We start from the raw sequence: 20,886 nt of genomic DNA on the forward strand, positions 1-20,886 counted from the left end.
CCAGGGCAAACTGCAAGCAGCTTGGGAGAGTCCACAGCGATCGTTCTCAGGAACTTGGGACAGTCACCTTGGACCCTCCTCTTCCCCCCACTTGCAAAGAGAGCCTTGCTCTGCTTCCCTGGGTGTCAGCCCATTAGCCACTCACATTCCTCCTGCAGGCAGTGCCAACCTGCAAAGCAAAGCCGGGGCTAACAGCTCACCTCTGTCGCGAGCCCCTTTGGAGCGATCCCCTGTAGCACCCAGCCTCTTATCCACTGAGCACTCACAGAAACCCCAGGCCTCAGTGCACATTGAAAGTTCATTCCACATCCGCATGGAAAAGCTTAGAAGGAAAATTTGGCCAAGGGTCTTGTGATCAGGGCAGAGGACTGCCTGTCACGTTACTGAATTTGAGGGAAGCAGCCAGATCACGACTGCACCCACAGGTGGGGGTGTTGGCCCCAAAAATGGTATAAAATGGTATATGTGAGGTGTTGAATAGAAGCTCACTGTCTGCTAATCCTATGTACGCTAGTCATGTGCTTGTATAATGTCTGTGTGTGTAGTTAGGGATCTGTAATCTGTGTGGACACTGAATATTTCCCTGCATGTGGTTGAGCATTGGGCAGAGCCCGGCCTATGGACGTGCTAATTAGCGGGGCCCTGTGGGACAATGGCACTCAATGGGCCAAGGACACACCTAAAGAATGAGGGGTGACACCTGAGAGCTGCCAGCAGGGAACACAGGGATAGGTCGCTGGCCAGGTGACATGCTGAAGCCAAGAAGAGAGCAGGAAGGAGGGATAAAGGTCCATGTGGTGGACTCCATCTTGGTTCTCAGCTCAGCATTTCATCCCAGAGGCAGCAGCGCAGGGATCGAAGAGCCAGGAAGAACTGTGGACCCATCCTGATCTAGGATGCGCAACAAGGACTTTTAAGCCAGCAGCTGTAACATCTCTGCTACAGCCTGCATCGAGACCTGGGAGATTCGATGCATGTAACGTATGATTCCTTAGCAACCTCACTCTCATGCTTTTCTTTATTGTAATAATAAACCTTTGGATGTTAGATGCTAAAGGACTGGCTCAGCGTGATTTGTGGGTAAGATCCAGAGGGTAAATTGACCAGGGATCTGTGGCTGGTTTCTTGGAACCAGACAGAACTTGTTCGGGGTAGGTGGGATTGGGTGCTAAGACCCCCCTGCCTGTGTATGAGGTCCGGGGACATCTGGGGCACGGATATTGCTGGGGTGTCGGAGGGGTTTTGCTCGTGAGGCTTCAGGCAGGCAGCTGAAGTGCTCTGTGGACTGGTTTGTGGCTTGTTTGGGAAGTTCACCAGTCTGGGGGCTGTAAAGAGCCCCGAAGTTGAGCAATTCACTCTGAGCAGACATCCTCAGCTGTGCCCAGACACGGCCCAGTCCGTCATACTTCCACTAGGACAGAAGACAACTGAAGAAATGTCCGTGTTCATCTGCAGCCACGTGACACAAACGCTTCATTCACAAACGCTTAGAAGCTGCTGCTGTAGGTAGCAGGTTTAACACAAACAATAGGAAGTTTTTCTTCACACTGCCAACCTGTGGAACTCTTTGCCACAGGATGTTGTGAAGCTCAGGACTTTAACAAGATTCAAAAAAGAACTAGGTAAACTCATGGCGGTGAGGTCCATCAATGGCTATTAGCCAGGATAGGTAGGAATGGTGTCCCTAGCCTCTGTCAGAGGCTGGAAAGGGATGACAGGAAAGGAATCACTTGATTTCCTGTTCTGTTCACTCCTACTGGAGCATCTGGCATTGGCCACTGTGGGCAGACAGGACACCGGGCTAGATGGATCTTTGGTCTGACCCCGTCTGGCCGCTCTTAGATCCACCCTCCTGGAAAACACCTGCTTGCCATCAAAAGGAATTTAACTTAGATTTCTGGAGCAAGCATCCCCTCCCTACTGCCATGCCGAGCAACAGGCATTACTTGCTGGCTATGAAGGCATCAAGGCCTGGAGGCGAACTGGAGATCCAGTAGAGCAGGGGTAGGAAACCTTTTTTGGGTCAGGGGGCCACAGGAAAAAAAAAATCAGCCGGGGGCCACAAAAGTGAGAAGCAAAAAAAAGCCCCCAAAACCAAACAAAAAGCCCCTCCCTCATGTGGTGGCTGATTCCTGCGCTCCCCTCACACAGCACAGCCTAGTGGAGCCTGGGCTAGCAGACTTTGTGGGCCCCCTAGGCTGTGGGGTGTGGCCAAAACCGAGGGGCTCAGTGTGTGGGAAGGAGCTGCCGGAAAGTGGGCTTAGGGTCAGGCCCGGCTAAAGAGTTCATGGGGCCCAAGGCAGCGCTGTGGTTGGCCGAGCCACACAGCCCCCAGTCAGGGCAGCGAGTGAGTGGCCGGGCGGGTGGGGCTGGGAGCTGGGCACCGCGGGGCCCTGAATGCGCCGGACACAAGGCAACCGCCTCGCTCGCCTTGCCCAAAGGCCGGGCCTTGCTTAGAGTCGGGGGAGGGGGGTAACGGCACGTCGGGGTTCCCCCACCTCCTGCACCCCCATAGTGGCACAAACAGACTCCACCAGCTGGTAGAACAGAGGGAGTTTATTGCTTCTCCAGGATACAGCACAGCACAGATGTCATCTGGTTCCAGGGCAGGCCTACGATGCCTCAGCCCCCCTTGAGATGGGGGAGACTGGGCCCCTAAATCCCAGCCCCTTTCCCTAGGCTGTCTCCTCCATGATTCCAGACAGAAACTGCCCAACTTCCAGCCCCCCCCCCCCTTTGTCTCTCCCTGGGAGGCTGAGCCGGGGTGTCCGGGTTAATCCACATTTGGGAGAGTCAGTGAGAATCTCCCATCCCAGCGCAGGGGGACCCCGGGTCACAGAGCAGACAGCCCCCCACTGCGTCACAGGGAGGGGGGGGCTGGTGGATCTGGGAGGGTGCAGGAGCGGGCTGGGGGTGGGAGGGTGGCGTGGGAGGCAGGGTGAAGGAGCAGAGAGGGGGTGCAGAAGCTGGCTGGGGATGAGGAGCGCCACAGGGTTGGACTACAAGCACCAACTCCCTGATGCCAAGGGAGGGAGACCCGGGACCCTCCACTGTAGTAGGGGAAGGGAGGCAGCTACCAGAGAGTGGGACCATACAGTGGCTTCATCAGAGAAGCAGCAACCAGAGCCGCACTGCAACATACAGGAAGCCCCTGTGCACTAGAGATGCAGCCGATGAAAGCACAGCGTGCCTGTCCTCTCACTGGCCGCCTCGGAGCCTGTCTGGCATGCAGACGACTGTGAGACACAGAGCGTCCAAGGCTGCAGGGAAAACTCCCATCGTCAGTTGGGAAGTTGGGACCCTACCGTTAAAGGCTGCAGGGTAACGCACAGTGCACGGGGCAGAGTTAAGGGTGCCGGTGCGACTCCGGCTTCATTGCTTCCCAGCGCAAGTGGTTGGCTGGCAAGTGGAACGTTGCTTCTTCCTGGCGCGTCATGCGGTTTCCCTTGAACACGCACTTGCAGCCAGCCAGCGCGCGGCAGAGGAGGAGGGGGGCGGTGAGAGCAGCTACCGGGAATGCTGCGATTTGGCATCGTTTCCCTATTTTTAGGCACCGAGATTTGAAGAGCAGCGCTGCCCCTCGGCGAGAGGAAAGGCGACCACTTGAAAATGCGCCACTGCCGAGGTTCAAAGGAGACCCCTGCTCTTTTCCGAGAGACGCGCGAGTCTGAGCTTTCAGCGCCATCCAAGGCAGCGCTGGCTTTTAGTTCCGCTCCGTTTCCAGTCCGTTTCACAGAGCCCAATCAATTCAGTGCCTTCTGCAGCCTGGCTGGGATCTGCCGAGCCCCGGGCAGATCCTCTGGCCAGTACTCCAGAGTCCACAGCTCTCCCCAGCTAAAACGCCCTTGGAGGCCAGCTCTCCGGAGGCATCGCCCTAGTCCCTGCTGCCCGTCGCTCTGCCTGCGGAGGCCAACTCAGAATAGCTTCTGCCTCACCATGCCCCGCCCTGCCATCTCAGCCAACGGGTAGGGACCCCATCGCCCCAGCATCGGCGGCAGCGGTCCTGCTCTTCCGCTAACAGCCATCCCCGACTCCCCCTGCCACGGGCTCCGTCAGGCAATTACAAGTAGCACTGGGAGGGTCGGCTCGTACTTGGAGGCTTCCTTTGACACTCACAGAATCCGAGGAACACAAGTGTCGGGCTGGAAGTTGGAAAGCCCCAGGACTGGACACAAGATCCCCAGGAGGCATCTGGTCACTGTCCAGGGAAGAACTGAGCCTAACCTCCAGCCACGGTCCCTCCCTGTGGCCTGACTTGCAGAGGCAGGGAGCCTCAGAGCTCGGTCTGCCAGAGCCCTGCTGATGTGGGGACATCGGGCCTGGCCCTCCCACACCGGAGGGGCGAGTTCTCGCAGACAGACCACCCCTGTTCCAGCCCCTTCCCCACACACAACTCACTGACACGGACGTCACTAACCCCAGTCCAACGCCCACTCCCCATTTCCAGCATCCTGCCAGCAAACCCCCGTTTTTCTGAATCTGCTGCCCCTCTGCCCCACCCGCACTGCAAAACCCGTCTACATGCAGAAGCGGCTTAGATCCCCCACTGCCAGCTGGGCTCCCCCCCATGGCTTCCCCAGATGCTCACAAGCTACAATTCTCAGCCGGGAGACCTGAAGGGATTTCAGAAACATGCTGACACTCCCTCCCTCCCCTCCCATCAGCTCCGTGCCAGAGGCAGACAGCCGTGGGGGCTGCCTCGTCGCTCACCCACACGGAGTACGCCCAAGGCTCAGCCCAGCTCGCTCCGGATCTGACAACACCAGCATTATTGTGTACAGACCCTCGCGCGTGCAATGGAGATAAGGCAGGCAGACGCCCGGAGACTAGAGCCGCAGCTGCACAGTGGCAGGGCTCTTCACAACCCACGGCGCTGGCTTCGCACCTTCCAACGTGCACCGGGAAACAAGTCACCGTGGCGCCCAGAGCCACGGCCTGGCCACGGGACCTGGCTAGGCACGGCTCGGCTGAACGGGCAGCTTCCGGGGGCGCACAGGACGTCCCCCTCAGCCGAGGCAGGCGAAGAGGCAGGCAGGTCCCCATGCGGCCCTGCAGTCCGTCCCTCAGGCAGGAGGAGCGCTCCGCACAATCCCGAGCGGCGGCTCAGACGTGCCCTTTGACACCTAGGCTATGTTGACACCGGCGCAATGCTGCGCCAGAGCTATGCGAATGAGGCTAAGCATGGACTATCACCGAGCCTCATTTGCATACCTAATGAGCTGCCATTTTTACCGCAGAGGCTCGTGCGCCAGAAGGAGCGCCGATTATTTTCAGGAATAGCGGCATTACGCAAGAGGGGTTTTCTTGCGCAAGAAGGGGCCGTGTAGACAGCTCCTTCTAGCTCAAGAGCCTCTTCCGCAAAAATGGCAGCTCATTAGGTATGCAAATGAGGCTCGGCGATATTCCACGCATTTGCATACTTCGGGTGCAACAACCCGCCAGTGTAGACATAGCCCTAGCATGGATGGGGTCCCAGGGAGCCATAGCCCCCTTGCTCTCCACCCCACTCTCTCAGCCCTCTCCTCTGTCCACGCTAGGACTCGTTGCCAGCCAGAAACTGCAGCTAGCAAATCCACCCTCTCCACACACCCAGCACCTGCTGACAGGGGACCACACAGCTCCTCAGGGCTGGCTGCCAGACGCTCTCCCCTCGCCCGCCTCCCTGAAGGAGGGCCCAGCGTCCATCCAAAGCACAGAGGCTCTGGAGGAGCGGAGGGTTTCACTAACCTCTCCCCTACGATATCCTCGGAGGGGTCCCACGCCGGGCCCCAAGGCGAACGGGGTCAAACAGGCCACTCAGTGCCCTTTAGGGAGCCAGTCACAGAGGTCCTGACCCCCAGGCAGACCCCCACTTGGGACAAGCCAGGCCAAGGGAGCTGGCAGGGGGTGACAGTGTAGTCCAAGAGGTCTCTGAGGGGCCAGGTGGGGCAGGACCCTGGCAGGAAGAGCTGGCTGGGGAGCCCTCCAGGGACAGGAGGGGGAGCCATCGGAGGCTGCCTGTGGCGCTTAGTCTAGTCCCACTGCCGTGCAAATAAGGAGAGAGGCAGCAGGAAATGGTTGGGCAGAGCCACCCCAGAGACCAGGCAGGAGCCATCCCAGCGCCGACAGTTAAACACTGCTGGGACGAACGCGCCACGTGCCCAAGCCGGAGGGCGAGCCGCACAGGGAGGCCGGGGGGTGGGCGCTCCTGGAGAGCAAGGAGCTAGCTGAGACAGCCCCTGGGGGTAGCAGCAATGGGGAAGGTGTCCAAAGCGCAGCAGTAAGCCTGTGCCATGTCCACCCAGGGGAGGAACACTGACAGCTAGGCCAAGGAGAGGGGCTGGCCCCACAGCAGGGAAGGCTGGGACAGGTGAGAAGGGTCTGAGGTACCGAGTAGCAGCAAGAAGTATTTGAGCACGGTTGGGGGAAGCAGCCAGAGACTTGCGAGGGGGCCGCAGGAGAGACTGGGGGAAACCGTCTCAGCCTTGCTACTAAGCTACGGGTACCACCAAGGAAATTCGGGCCTCCAGTCCAACCTTTTAAAGGAAGCCTTATCCAAACCAATGCAGGACAACATCCGCTTCAGGGGTGCTCAGAGTAGAGTGAATAAGGCCTAGAGCCGTGCTAGTCTGTGCCCTGCCAGGCGAAAGGATAGCCTAGTGGCTAGGGTGCTTGTCCAGGATTTGAGACCCAGTCTGCTCTGCCACTGACTTCCCATGTGACCTTGGGCGAGTCACTTACTTTCTGTGGCTCATCTCCGCTTTACAGGTGGGGAACTAATACCACAGCCCTACCACACAATGTGCTGGGAGAATAAATACAGTCAAGGCCGCAGCCACTCAGATACTATGGTAACAAGGGGCAGACAAGCAGCAAAGTGAGATAAAAGCAAAGGGTTACACAGTTGTCAGCTCATGCTGTAGCGTCAAGGAGAGAAATTGCATGGTACAATTATCGCCGTTAGCCTCACCTTCCCCGTCACACGCACTTCCTCCACCAGAGCTATTTTTGGTGGCCGAGCTCGTTAGCATTCCAGAGAGCAGCCGGCAGGAGTTGGATGCAAACCGTCACCCAAGGAAACACTCAGACAGGTTTCCCACTCCTCTCCGCAGCAGCACTGTGACCCAAAGCCGGCAGGATGAGAGCCCTGTACCTAGGCAGGCTTTCACAGTCCCCAGGCCGCTACGCTCCACCAAGGCCAACGAACCCCAGAAGAGGCCAGGGAGGGGACACAGGTTCATTATTTCAGGCAAGCCCGTCTCTCTGCCGACATTGGACAGCTCTAAATTAAGGCCAGAAGAGACATTAGGACCATCTTGTCCGGCCACTGGCATAACAAAGACTCCTCCCCCCCCCCCCTTTGATTCCTGCCTCAAGCTGTACATCGCGGCTGAGCGAGAACAGAGCTTTGGGGATTCGTCCCATCTCAGTGCCAGGCGCCCGAGGCGTGGAGAATCCGTGGTCACTTGCGCTAACGGTTTGTCCCACGCTGCCCTTGTATCCAGTCTGAGCATGGCTCGCTTCAAAGCCCAGCCATCGGTCTTGGCCTTTGCCCTCCCAGGAGAGCGGCTCCCGGGTCCCAGCATGCTAAGAACCTGACCTAGCGTCTCTGCCAGCAGCGCTTTGTTAAAGGCTGACAGGTGAAGATGTGCCCAGGAATTCCCTTCATCCCCATGGCCCCAAGATCACGTTGGTCAGTGTTTGGCTGTGTGTTGCCAGCACCGATGAGCCTAGGCTCCCTCCCCCCCATGCTGGGCACCTTCCCACAGTAAGCCCGCTAGGGCTGCGACTCACTCTTCACGTTCAGATGAACAACCCAATTTTAACCCCCTGCGAATTTATCACCATGGAAATGAGCAGACACTGCCAGATACCCTCCTGGGCCATACAACCTCTCAGGTAACCGAGCCCAGGCACAATCGCACAGGTCTGGCATCTTCATTCCTAGCTTTTACCATTGTCCGGAGACACTGACGCCAGCCATCACATGGAGCCTCGAGGGACTCCCCACCATACCCGGCCCAGAGAGCATCCTCCGGTCACGGGCACTTGTCACACGCCAGACACCCCGCCCGCTGTCACCCCAACGAGCAGCTATGGCCAAGAGCCCAGAACGTACCACATCCAGGTCTCCATGCACGGTGCAGGAACAACGTCCTCCCACGCATCCTCCATATGCTGATCTACCCATCCCCCCTCCATATGCCAACTGGAACCCTCAGTGCCCCGTCCCTATTCCCCTCCCATCGAGACCGGACATCCAGGTACCCACCGCCAGCCAGTCCACAGACCTCCAGCCAGGCTAGCACGTGACTTACTTCCTATGGCGTGAAGGGCTCAGACTACAATGGCATCCCGCACGGTGGACCTGCCCAGCTAGTATCACATGCTAGACACTTCCAGTATGCAGCTTCCAAACCTCCCACAGGCAAACCCTCATTCAACAGGTGCAGGCGGGGCAGAGGTGAGCTCAGAGCCAAGACTGCAGGTGTGATACACGCGAGAGGTTGGAGGAGCTGTTCATTTACCGTCTCCGCTCCTCGTGTACATGGCTTACACCAAGGCCGGGCAGGAAAAAAGCAGCAGCCTGCCAGAGACTCACCCTGGCCGCTATATTTACATGCGCCTCCCCGGGTATTGGGCAATCGCAGCTCATTGGCCACAGATTGCCACGTGCAGCCAATGGGAGCAGTGGGAAGTAGCGAGGTCCGGGACACCACTTCCCGCTGCGCCCATTGGTTGGCCAGGAACGGCGATCCACAACCAACGGGGGATGCCGGGGTGCAGACGACTACATGATTAACTGATCCGTCTGGGCTTACTCGTTAATCCTGATCCTACTACACACACTCCCCGCCTTGCTGTCTCTGTACCAGAGGAAGTAAGGGGGGTGGGAGCCAGCTTTTGAACTAGCTCCCCACAAGCACCGGATCCCACGGAGCTGCCTGCCTCTCTCACCCCCCGTGCTACTGCCTCTGATAGAGGGGCAGCAGCGGGGAAGGTGAGGGGGGCAGGTGGGAGCCGATATGCACGAGGAGCTGGCTCTCTGCACGTGCCAGCTCCACAAACCTGCCTGCCCCCCTCAGAGGCAACGGGGTGGGGGAGCCAGGCAGGACCAGGGGCTGGAGGAAGCTGGCTTAATAGCCGGTTGCCCCCCAGCACGGGCTCCGCAGTGCTGCCTGCACCCCTCCCCATTCTGCCGCTTCTATCAGAAGCATGGAGCAGGGGCAGGGGAGGCTGCCACGAAGCAGCCTCCGTCCCTGACAGGCCCAGGCTCGCCGTGGACAGGGGCTGCTGCCACCCCTCACTGGCAGGGAGCTAGTTTTTAAACTGGCTCCCCTCATGGTCCACCTGCCGCCCCAATACAGAGAAGAAGAATTTTGCCGTTGCCGTAACTACCGCCTCCCCGGGAAATGGAGCCCCGAGACCCTGCACCGGCGTGCTGCAGCTGTCCCGCTGCCGTGTTGTAAGCTCCCCCCAGCTAACGAAATTCCAAGGCAGGCAGCTAGCAGCTGCCACTTGGCTGCACCATGCTCGGCCGTGGCAGGAGAGGAGCCCGACTGGCTGCTAGGCCACCCTCGTAGGGGGCAGGGAACGTCACGGACGTGCCCTGGGCACAGAGCCAAGAACTGCACTGCAGGGACGGCATCCAGGGAAGGGGAGGTGGACTGCCTCAAGCTGCAGCACCCGGGCAGCTCCAGGAAGCGTGCACCCCAGCACGGGGCTGAATTCAGCCTCCAAGTGCCGCCCAGGCCTCATCCCCACTAGCTATTTCCTCTGCCCCCTCCCGCCTCGCCACAAAGAGCCAACCCCATTGCTATTCACCCCACGGCAGGCAGGACGCCGGCGGCCGCTCCCCACTGGCCTCCCAGCCATGCAACGGACCCCTGGTGGCAACCGTGGGAAGCTCGGGGGCAGGCGTTCGAGCGGCACCACAGCCGGAGAGCAGAGGAAGACACGGCCGCGTGACTCGAACGCTTCGCGCCTCCCCTCCCCGCAGGGGCCGAGCGCGGGGAAGCAGCGGAGGCAGCTCCCTGGAGATGGTCCCAAATCCGACTTCACAGCCTCGCACGCTGAGGGGGGGGTATCAAAATCCAGCAAGGCGCCAAGATATTCAGCATCGCCACGGCTACCTCACCCTGCAAGGCGCACGCCCACACCCAGCAGCGCGTGCAGGGGCGGGAAGAGAGCACAGGAGCCGTTGCAAGAGGCATAAAGGCAGATGCCCCAGGAAGAAGGCAGGGAGGGGCCCAACTGCAGCAGCGAGGTGAAGGGAGGGTGACGAGCCAAGCGCCCCCAGCCACACCCTTTGCATTCGACAGCGCTAGGACTGGAGGGGAAGAGGCGCACGGATGCAGCTCTTGCAACGCGCATTGGAGCTGGAAGGGGGTGAGCGATACCCTGTGCATCCCTCCCTCCTTGCTAACGGAAGTTGCAGGCCCTGCGAGGTTCACTCTTTGGGACGTGGAGGGGCTAGTTGCTCTCCCCACTGAAGGACGAGCTCCCCAAGCACTGATGCTTTCCTGAAGCCTCATGCCCCCACAGTGCCCCACAGCCAGGCTGCCAGATCCCACCTCTCTATTGCACAGGGACCCCTCCAGGGGATCCCTCACCCAGGCAGAGAGGGATGTGGGGCTGAACTAGGACCATGCTAGGAGTGCCCCACATCAGGCAGGGGCACAGAGGGAGTGGGATCCATGCCACTAGATGTGTTGAAGGGATTTACCCCTCTCCATTGGCTTTCTGCAACCTCTCCAGGCCACTGTACCCCTCACAAGAGTCCGATTCGTCTAGATAGCCCAAGTTAAACCTCTCGGAAAAGCTACTTGCTTACAAAATCAGACACAAACACACAAGAGCGTCGCAGCCTGCCCTCACTGAAAAATTGCTACTTTCTCTTTTTTGCTATAGAATTATAAAACAAATCAACTGGAACAAATATTGTTAATACTGAAATGTAAGGACAAGGCTCTATCAGGACAGACTCGAGTTTCCTAGCGGCTTCGCTCGCACCTTTCACGCGGCCTGCTGCAAATCCCAAGGAGCTGCTGTAGCTTTGGAAGACCTCTGCATCCCCCCAGGGGTACGCAAACCCCTGGCTGAGAACCACTGACTTAGCACAGCTCAGGACACGCAAGTTGTTCCCTCTGAGACCTGAATCAGCAGGCAGCTCAACCGGCCACAGCGCAGAAAATCCAAGTGCGGATGCTTTGCTGGGGAAGAGATGCAGCAGGACGCACTAAACACCGTGACTATGTCTACACGACGAGTTTTCTCGGCAAAAAATATGCTAATGAGGGACTCATTTGCATGAGCCATGATCTCATTTGCATGTTTTCTGCCGATCCGTTTTTGCGCAAAAACAAGCAGTGTGGTTTTTTTTTTGTGTGCAAAACCCCCTTTTTCTGCAAGACTGGGGCATAAGGGGCTTTTGCGCAAAAAGAAAACAGCCCCATTACTTGTTTTTGCGCAAAAACCCCTAGCGCAAAAACGGATCAGCAGAAAATATGCAAATCAGATTTGTATGGGTTGTGATGAGTCCTGCATTAGCATATTTTTTGCCAAGAAAACTCGGAGTGTAGACGTAGCCTGAGTTCTTACAGATGCCGAGTCCTGGGTTAAAGAGAGGACTGAGGGATTACTTAGCTCGCCAGCTCTTTGGAGCAGGGGAAAGCTTTGACTTGCATCTGTACAGGGCCTGGTCCGTACCCAGGGCTGATGGGCATTATGGCAACAGGAACTTTCGGAATAGTGCCTGGCGTGGCAACTCAGGGGAGCTCTCGCTCCACCCCGTCCCCACAGCAGAGCCCTGCAGATGCCCACGGCTCATTTTTGTGGCTACAAAATGTGGCATCAGCACGGGGCTCTCCCCAGCGATGCTCCAAGCCCTTTCCCTGATTTCCGAAGGACGAGCCACAGCCAGGGGGCGCTGTTCCACGACGCAGAAAACTAACGAACAGGTAGGAACCTGGTTCCTTGCCCATGCAGCAGATGGGATCCTACCAGCAACCTGCGGACAGGAAAAGCCACTGGCTGCCAAGACTCGCTGATGGGGCAGAGGGGGCTTAAAGCAGGAGCTAGGGCTCGAAGCATCTGGTGCCCAGGCCTGTCCCCCTTGGCACAAAGAGTCCTCCTCTTTGAGGGAGAGCATCTCTGGCGTGTTAGACACACACAAATCCCGGGGATTCAACAGGCCTCAGCAGATCAGAGGAGGAAAGCAGAGATCTCCCTCAGGCCAGGAGCAGGCTGGCTGGCGGCGCCTTGGAGCGGAGGTCGGCTTCTTTTACAGAGCTGCCAAGACGTCAGCCCCTTTCACGCATGGGGAGCAGACGCACAGGATCCCAGCAGGTCAGGACATTAGACACAGGCAGTTACGTGCTCAGGCCACATGATCTCCTCCCCCAGCGAGCTGGGTGTACTGTTTGACGTTTCCTACCCTGAACTGGCACTCATCCGGGGGCAGCCGCTACACGTCACGCATGGGAAAGCCACTTCCCAACCAGCTTTACACAGCACCTCTGGCCTAGCATCGCTGCCAGTCAGCTCCGTGCTTTGGCAGCACCCCATGACCTGCCAACGGGAGCACACACGAGCCAGCTCCACTCTCGCACAGTCCCAGACGTGTCCGACTGGTCCACGTGGAGCATGTCTGACTTGGGCCCATCCAGTTACACATGCTGCTCAAAGCGCCCCCTGCTGGAGCTGGTCGGTGCGCAGCAGGATTCATAACAGCACCGCCCGGCCTCCCTGGGCTATACAGTAAGGCTGTGTCTAGACTGGCAAGTTTTTCCATAAAAGCTTTTGCGAAAAAGCTTGCCAGCTGTCTACACTGGCCGCCTGAATTTCTGCAAGAACACTGACGATCTCATGTAAGAAATCAGTGCTTCTTGAGGAAATACTGTGCTGCTCCCGTTCGGGCAAAAGTCCTTTTGTGCAAAAGAGCCAGTGTAGACAGCTCAGATTTGTTTTGCGCAAAAGCACGTCTAGATTGGCCATGGATACTTTTGCGGAAAAGCATCCGTGCCAATCTAGACGCTCTTTTCCGCAAATGCTTTTAACAGAAAACTTTTCCGTTAAAAGCATTTGCGGAAAATCATGCCAATCTAGACGTAGGTGAATCATAGAACACAAGAACTGGAAGGGACCTCAAGAGGTCATCGAGTCCAGTCCCCTGCCCTCACGGCAGGACCAAGCACAGACTAGACCATCCCTGACAGATGTCTGTCTAACCTGCTCATAAATATCTCCAGAGATGGAGACTCCACAACCTCCCTGGGCAATTTATTCCACTGTTTCACCACCCTGACAGTTAGGAACTTTTTCCTGATGTCCAATCTAAATTTCCCTTGCTGCAATTTAAGCCCATTGCTTCTTGTCCTATTCTCAGAGGCCAAGGAGAACAATTTTTCTCTCTCCCCCTGGTGACACCCTTTTAAATACCTGAAGACCACTATCATGTCCCCTCTCAGTCTTCTCTTTTCCAAACTAAACAAGCCCGATTCTTTTAGGCTACGTCTACATTGGCATGATCTTGCGCAAATACTCTTTAACGCAAGAGTGCTTGTGTTAAAGTATTTGCGCAAGACAGCATCTACACTGGCATGTGCCTTTGCGCAAGAGATGTGCTTTTGCGCAAGAGCATCCATGCCAGTGTAGATGCTCTCTTGCGCAAGAAAGCTCTGATGGCCATTTTAACCATCGGGCTTTCTTGCGCAAGAAATTCATGTTGCCTGTCTACACTGGCCTCTTGCGCAAGAACAGTTGTGCAAAAGGGCTTATTCCTGAGTGGGAGCATCATAGTTCTTGTGCAAGAAGCACTGATTGCACACATTAGAACGTCAGTGTTCTTGCACAAGAACTCCCCGCCAGTGTAGACAGGCAGCATGTTTTTGCGCAAAAGCGGCCACTTTGGCACAAGATCGCGCCAATGTAGACACAGCCTCAGTCTTTCTTCATAGGTCATGTTCTCTAGACCTAGGATGCGGATCATGAGGTGCTACGTCCCCCATCACCATAAACACTCTGGATTGGTCAGCAAGATAGGGGTGTGGCTGGGTGGACAAACTGAACTGGTTTACACACAACATTGCACTGAAATAGCAAGCGTGAATGAAAACCCATGTAGTTACGACTGTGTATAGCCGCACAGGCATGAGTTACGCCAAATTAGAGAGTCCCGACACGGGTTGGGCCTGTGGCCTCAGACTAGATTTTAAACCAGGTTTTGTTCATTTTCGGCGTTCAGAGAAGGCCTAAATTTGCTGTCGCTGTTTATTCCACAAATACCCACACAGCTTGCACCAAAATAACGACGCCAGATTTAACCCACGCTGCTAGGCATTTCAGCATGAGCCTGCATGAGCAGCAGCCCCCAGCCCACTCTGTTAACACATTTCGCGCTCACACTCGGAAGAAAAGGTCCACTAAGAGTTCCTCTCACTGCCCCTGAGTTAATGGCTCAGAGATTTCCCAATCCATGTTTGCAAGTCACCTAAGGAGATGGCAGGGGAGAGAAGATCAGATATTCCCAAGCAGAAAACACCTTTTATTTTAGAAGACAAGAGTTCAGGCTTCCGTTGGGGGTGAATCTAATATTTCTTCCTTGGAGAAGGTTAAACTGGGACTTTACTGCAGGAAAAGGTGCCAGATAACGACAGTGGTGCCAGACTTTTGTTCATTATACTTTTTTTAAGCGCATCTTTCCACCCCATCCCTGTTAGCTTCAGTTCCCACGTCAACGTCTCCACGTCCTCCCTGCCACCAAATCTTACCCCTGCACCTGGGTTAAGTGGCCTTTAAAGCAGGCTCCAGGGCTGTCTCTATTCCTCTCCTCCCGAAATTCCCACCTCTTCTGCTGGATTCTGGCAAGCAAATCTCTACTCCACGCACCTCCAGAGTGCTGGGCCTGCCAGGAGGATTATAAAAAACAAAAAAAAACAGCAAGCAAATGGTCTGGTAGTACTTTATAGACTAACAAAACATGTCGATGGGATCATGAGCTTCGTGGGCACAGCCCACTTCTTCAGATGATTGGAGTGCCCCACAAAAGCTCATGATGCCATCTACATGTTTTGTTAGTCTATAAAGTGCGACCGGACCATCTGCTTGCTGTTTTTTTCTGTAACAGACTAACTCGGCTACCCCCTGAAGGTCCTGAACATGCAAGGAGGTTCATAGAAACCCAGACTGCTGAAAGACAAAGCCTGAGAGCGGACACACCAAGCCACCCCCGCCCCCACAGCAGATAGAGGCCCAAGGGCAGACACTTTCTGGGGACCCTTGCTGAGCCTGCTCAGCGTGATCCCTGGGAAAACAGCTTGGCTGTCAGGAACAAGCAAAGCGAGACAAGTTCAGCCACCTTCAGTCAGATCACAGAGGAAAAACCCAGCTTAGCCGGACTAGCACTGAAACCTGGCTGGGCAATGCTACCAGCACAGGCCCAGAGCAGCTCAGGTCAGGGGCTACTCCATGGACAAGGAGATATGGCAGCCACAGGCTTCGTCTGACATGGAGGGTAAAGCCACTTGAGCCCACCCGCCTGCCAAGCACGTGGTTGTCGGACCACCCCATGCGACACCCCCATTTCTCAGGCTGGGGGCCACGGATTGTGGACCAACTGGTCAGTGATTTCTTTAAAATCATATTTAAACATTCATATCATGTCTCTTGATTTCTCAGCCCCCCTTCCCTGCCAGGCAGCAGGCTGTGGGGGATGGCAGTCCCACGGAGAGGGACAAAGTCCAGAGCAGAAGTTGCCACCTAACTCCCCTCAGAAGGCCCAGAGAGGGGGGCCGAGAAGTTTGCTGGTTCCCTTAGCAGAACTGCAAGAGCTGCTGTCCAGCCTGAACTCGACTCTCTGAAATTCATCTGCTCGACAAGCTCTAGTAACACCCGTGTGGGTGACCAGATCCCACATCAGTCATGAAAACCTTACAGGTCTCTCCTGTGGTCTTTGGTGCCACCTTAGAGCCCCTGTTGAGTCTGGGCAGACTCAGAGGCCCAGCAACCTTGATACTCACATCTCCACCCCTTCGATTTCTCCCATCTGATAAGTGGGGCAACTGGGATGGTCTTCACTAAAGATGTCCTGGGCTTAGTACATTCACAGGACACAAACCAACTGAGGAGCCCATGCATATGAACCCTTAGCAAATTTCAGCCAACGCCCATCCAAACCTTGATAAACTAGCCCCAAAAAGCACTAATGGCACCGAATCCAACTGACACAGAGTGTTCCTATAACCCTGTCACAGTGAAACCTTCACCACCACTGGGCGCATCTGACAGTCATTCCAGCCCGCACTGCACAAACCACAACCCGAATCAAGCTTTTGGCACAGACTTTGCCAGCTGCCTTTGTCCTCAAGAGACCCGTTTTAGGAGTTGAGGCAGGCAGCCACAGTAAATCCGCCTGTTTCCTAGCCTCACCGTCACTATGGGACACTGAGGACTTTGGGGGCAGGTCACTCCTCACTACCATGGAATTCTTACACCTTCCTGGGAAGCGTCTGGTGTGGGACAGCGGACAAGCCAGACTAGCCCCAAGCACTCTTGGAAAAGCTGGATCTGATGCAGCCTGGCAAAGCCTGAGCTCCTGCTCAGATGACATCAGTTCTCGGTTTTATTTCCAACAAATGCCGACACGACAGCATCCCGATGCCTGAGGGACAAAGCACCCAAAATCAAAGTGCCAAGTCAGAGCGCTGTCTGAAACCAGTTCACACTGTATGTAACACCATCTGGGAAGAGAGTGGAGGATCATTTTTTCCTTTCTATTCTTGTCTTCTTGTGTGCCTTCACCAGCACCGTGCAGTCTAGTCAGTGTCATCCTAATGACTGTGCCACCAGCCTGGATCCCTGTTTGCCTCTGGAGGCCTGTCACACATGGGAGAGAACTGGCCTTCACTCCGAACCGGGAAAATCAGGTGGAAAACCCCACTGAAATTGGCAGGGAAATTCAGGGCCAGCTGGAGACCCAGACAACAGTGCTCACACAGCAGAGGAGCTGCCTTCCCCAAGGATCTGGGCAGGGCAGGAGTAACAGGGCAGCCCCACGCAGCACCCCCTAGGCAGTGTGCCCCCCAGAGGGAAAGGGCCCTCCGGGAGCAGTGTACCCCAATAAAACCCCCAAGAGAAAGGGCATCCTGGGGCCAGGCATCCCTCAATACAAAGGTCCACCCGGTTCATAGCCCCTCCCCCGGCAGTGCACCCACCCAGACAAAAAGACCCAGAAACCTCCAGAGCAGCACCCCCCAGACCCCTCCAAAGCGCCCTGCCATGAGAGGGGGGCCCCAGCTCAGCGCCCCCCAGCGCAGCGTGCACCCCCCAGGCAGCGCCCTCCCCCGGCTCAGAGACCCCCCCTCCAGAGCAGCACCCCCCAGACCCCTCCAAAGCGCCCTGCCATGAGAGGGGGGCCCCAGCTCAGCGCCCCCCAGCGCAGCGTGCACCCCCCAGGCAGCGCCCTCCCCCGGCTCAGAGACCCCCCCCTCCAGAGCAGGGGCCCCCGCTCGCGGCCACTCACCGGCCGCAGCAGATGCGGCGAAGGCAGGAGCCAGCTGAGCAGCTCCCCGCCTGTCTCTGCACCGCCGCAGCGCCGGCCGAGCCCCGCCCACCCCCGGCGCCTAGCCACGCCCCCGCCTGACTCCACTCCTTGCTTATTGCACCGCGCCCTGCTCCCTAAGCCCCGCCCCCTGCATCTCATCAACGCATAACCCCGCCCCTTCACTCCTCGCCCCGCCCCCGCCCTTCTGCTTCTGGTTCCCCTGCTTGCAAAAAAACCACCCTCTCCCTGCAGCGCCCCAGCCAATGGGCCCCGTCTGGGGGGCTCTTTCCCAGCCTACAAACCCCAGCAGGACTGCACCTCGATCAGTGGGCAGGGCAGATATCTCCCTTTGTGACACCCCCCTCAATCTGGGGGCTATGGATTGTGGACCCAACCTGTCAGTGATTTAAAAAAAATCATTTCAACATTCATATTGCGTCTCCTGATTGCTCAACCCCACCCTCTACCTGACAGCCAGCAGGCTGTGGGGAATGCAAGCCCCATGGAGAGGGACAAAATCCAGAGCAAAAGTTGTCACCTTCCTCCCCTTTACAAGGGCCAGAGTGGGAGGGGGTAGGCAGGGACCCCACCAGAAGCCTAAATAGGAGCTTGAGTCTTGCCCCTCCACGAAAGCAGTTCCTATCTGTTCCCCTCCAAAGGAAGGAAGCAAGAAGCCCAGAGGCCACCTTAGGGGCAGAGGCCATCAGCCACAGTTGAAATTTCCATCTCTGAGCCTAGATCTAGGGATGTGGGTTGTGACCATCCCAAATTATGATACCCCAGGCTGACACCCCACTCTTACAGGCTTCTCTCAAAGTATCTGCCAGGGTTGAAATGTCAATTGCAAACACTCAGACACATCCTTTCCCTGCACATTCATATTCATATACAGTGTGTCAAGTAAATACCCAAACCAATGGGACCAAACACAAGGGACACTGAATTCCCAGGTACTTATCTAGCCTCTGTAACTATAATATCGGAGCACTTCATAAACTTTACTGCATTAAAGTATGTGCAGGGATCTGTGATTATCCCTTAGGCTATGTCTACATTGGTCCCTATTCCGTAATAGGGATGCTAATGTAGCACTTGGGAATAGGCAAATCCGCGGGGGATTTAAATATCCCCCGTGGGATTTGCATTTTCATGGCTGCCGCTTTTTTCCGGCTTGTAGATAAGCCGGAGAAAAGCGCCAGTCTGGACGCGATCCTCCAGAAAATAAGCTCTTTTCCGGAGGATCTCTTATTCCCACTTGAAAGTGCACCCACTTGAAAGTGGGAATAAGAGATCCTCCAGAAAAGAGCTTATTTTCCGGAGGATCGCATCCAGACTGGCGCTTTTCTCTGGCTTATCTACAAGCCGGAAAAAAGCGGCAGCCATGAAAATGCAAATCCCGCGGGGGATATTTAAATCCCCCGCGGATTTGCCTATTCCCAAGTGCTACATTAGCATCCCTATTCCGTAATAGGGACCAATGTAGACACAGCCTTAGTGTATGCACTGTTGTAGTACCTGTGTCAATCCTAGGATACTAGAAAGATAAGGGCGGGGAGTGAAATAAAACCTTTTATTGGACCAACGTCTGTTGATGAGAGTGACAAGTTTTCAAGCAACACAGAGCTCTGCTTCAGGAAGAGCATCTTGCCTCTCATCACCAGAAACTGGTCCAATAAAAGATATTACTCTTCCCACCTTGTCTATTATTCCCATAGTACAGATGGGAAACACAGGGAGGCTAAACTGCTTACTCAAGGTCACACAGAAAATCTGTGGCCCTAAAGGGAACCAAATTCAAGTCTCTCAGGTTTTAGGTTAGTGACTTAACCACTGGACCATACTACTTCTCTAAGCATAGTGACTCCTTTTTCTCCAGTTCTAATGCTCCTGTTGTATCTTTCTCTGCTTTGGAAGTAACAGCATTTTAGACAAGCATCTACACACACACACACACACACACACACACACACACACACTTTTTTAAACATACATATCAGGATTGTCACATCTTCTGTTCCCTGCTTGCTAGAGGCCTCCTTGGAGTCTCTGAGGATATGTATCATGTGTTCCCACACTTCAGCTGGGATGGGAAAGAGGTGTTGAGTCAACTATAGCCTTTCTCCAAAATGGCCGCTGGACACTGGAATGAACAAAACCATACAAGATAGGATTTTTACAGTATGACTAAAATACGCCACCCCCTTGCAGTTGCATAGACGTCAGCCTTTGGTCTTTTCCAATGCCATGCTTTCACCAGTTCTCCACTTGTCAGAGTATTTCAGGGGACACAAGACTTGAATTTCATATGTAAGAAAAACAGAAACACCAACCAGTCACATCTTATTATTGCTGTCTATTATTAGTATTACCATAGCGTTAGGAGCCCTTGTCATGGGCTAGAACCCCACTGTGCAGACCCCTACTACAAGGAGATCCTGAACCTGAGAATGGTTCTATACCACTGCACTATAATAATCATCATCATTACAAATAATAGCAAAGTCCTAAAGCAAGTGACGTAGGCAGGTAGGAGTATAAGTATCTCTGAAAGTCAGTGAGGCTTAGGCTATTTTGGTCCTTTTGAAAATGTGATCCCTAATCTTTTTTTTTTTTCCTTTGTCAGTCACCTTTAAAATAAACAGGACGATGTAGCACTTTAAAGACTAAAAAGATGGTTTATTAGGTGATGAGCTTTCGTGGGCCAGACCCACTTTCTGAACCCACGAAAGCTCATCACCTAATAAACCATCTTGTTAGTCTTTAAAGTGCTACATAGTCCTGTTTTTTGTTTCAGCTAGACTAGACTAACACGGCTACATCTCTATTACCTTTAAAATAGTTTTAATAATTTGCTCACCACAAGGTGGCACCATTTATTTGAGCATCACATTAAGGGCCCTGCATTTGACCCAGTCCTAAACCAAGGGATATTTTACAATGAGCTTAGCGTGAACAATTTAAACCAATATAAAGCTATGTCCACACTTGAAACACTACAAGAAGCAATGTTGTAGTGGAGACCCTACATCAACAGAAAGGGTTCTTCTGTCACAATAAGAAATCTTAGATTATGGCTATCCTACAGTTTAGGTTGATACAACTTATGCCGGTCAGGGGTGCTAAGGCACCCCCTGACTAATTTAAGTTACGCCGACCTAAACACTGGTGTTCTCACACCAACCTAGTGACCACCACTCATTTGGGATTGATTAACTCAACAGGAGAGTTCTCTCCCACTGGCTTAGAGCCTCTGGACTAGCAGTGCTACTGCTGTGCCACTGTAAGCTTTCGGGTGTAGTCATAGCTGTAGAAATATAGGACTGGATAGAGCATCTTGTCCAGTCCCCTACATTGAGGTAAAAGTA

At 55.1% G+C, this 20,886-nt stretch overlaps 1 protein-coding gene across 5 annotated transcripts in view; it reads right to left on the reverse strand.

Annotated features, from left to right (window-relative positions):
- PPFIA4 (PPFI scaffold protein A4) overlaps positions 1-17,588 on the reverse strand; it is a 143,412-nt gene extending 125,824 nt beyond the window's left edge. For all 5 annotated transcript variants that reach the window (XM_075910026.1, XM_075910022.1, XM_075910024.1 and 2 more), the window contains exon 1: positions 17,501-17,588. The gene's annotated coding sequence lies outside the window, so the exon portion shown is untranslated. The remainder of the gene's footprint in view (positions 1-17,500) is intronic.
- Between the last annotated feature and the right edge of the window lie 3,298 nt (positions 17,589-20,886).

Source organism: Pelodiscus sinensis, chromosome 27, assembly GCF_049634645.1.
Source record: "Pelodiscus sinensis isolate JC-2024 chromosome 27, ASM4963464v1, whole genome shotgun sequence".
In the NCBI taxonomy this organism is placed as follows: Eukaryota; Metazoa; Chordata; order Testudines; family Trionychidae; genus Pelodiscus; species Pelodiscus sinensis.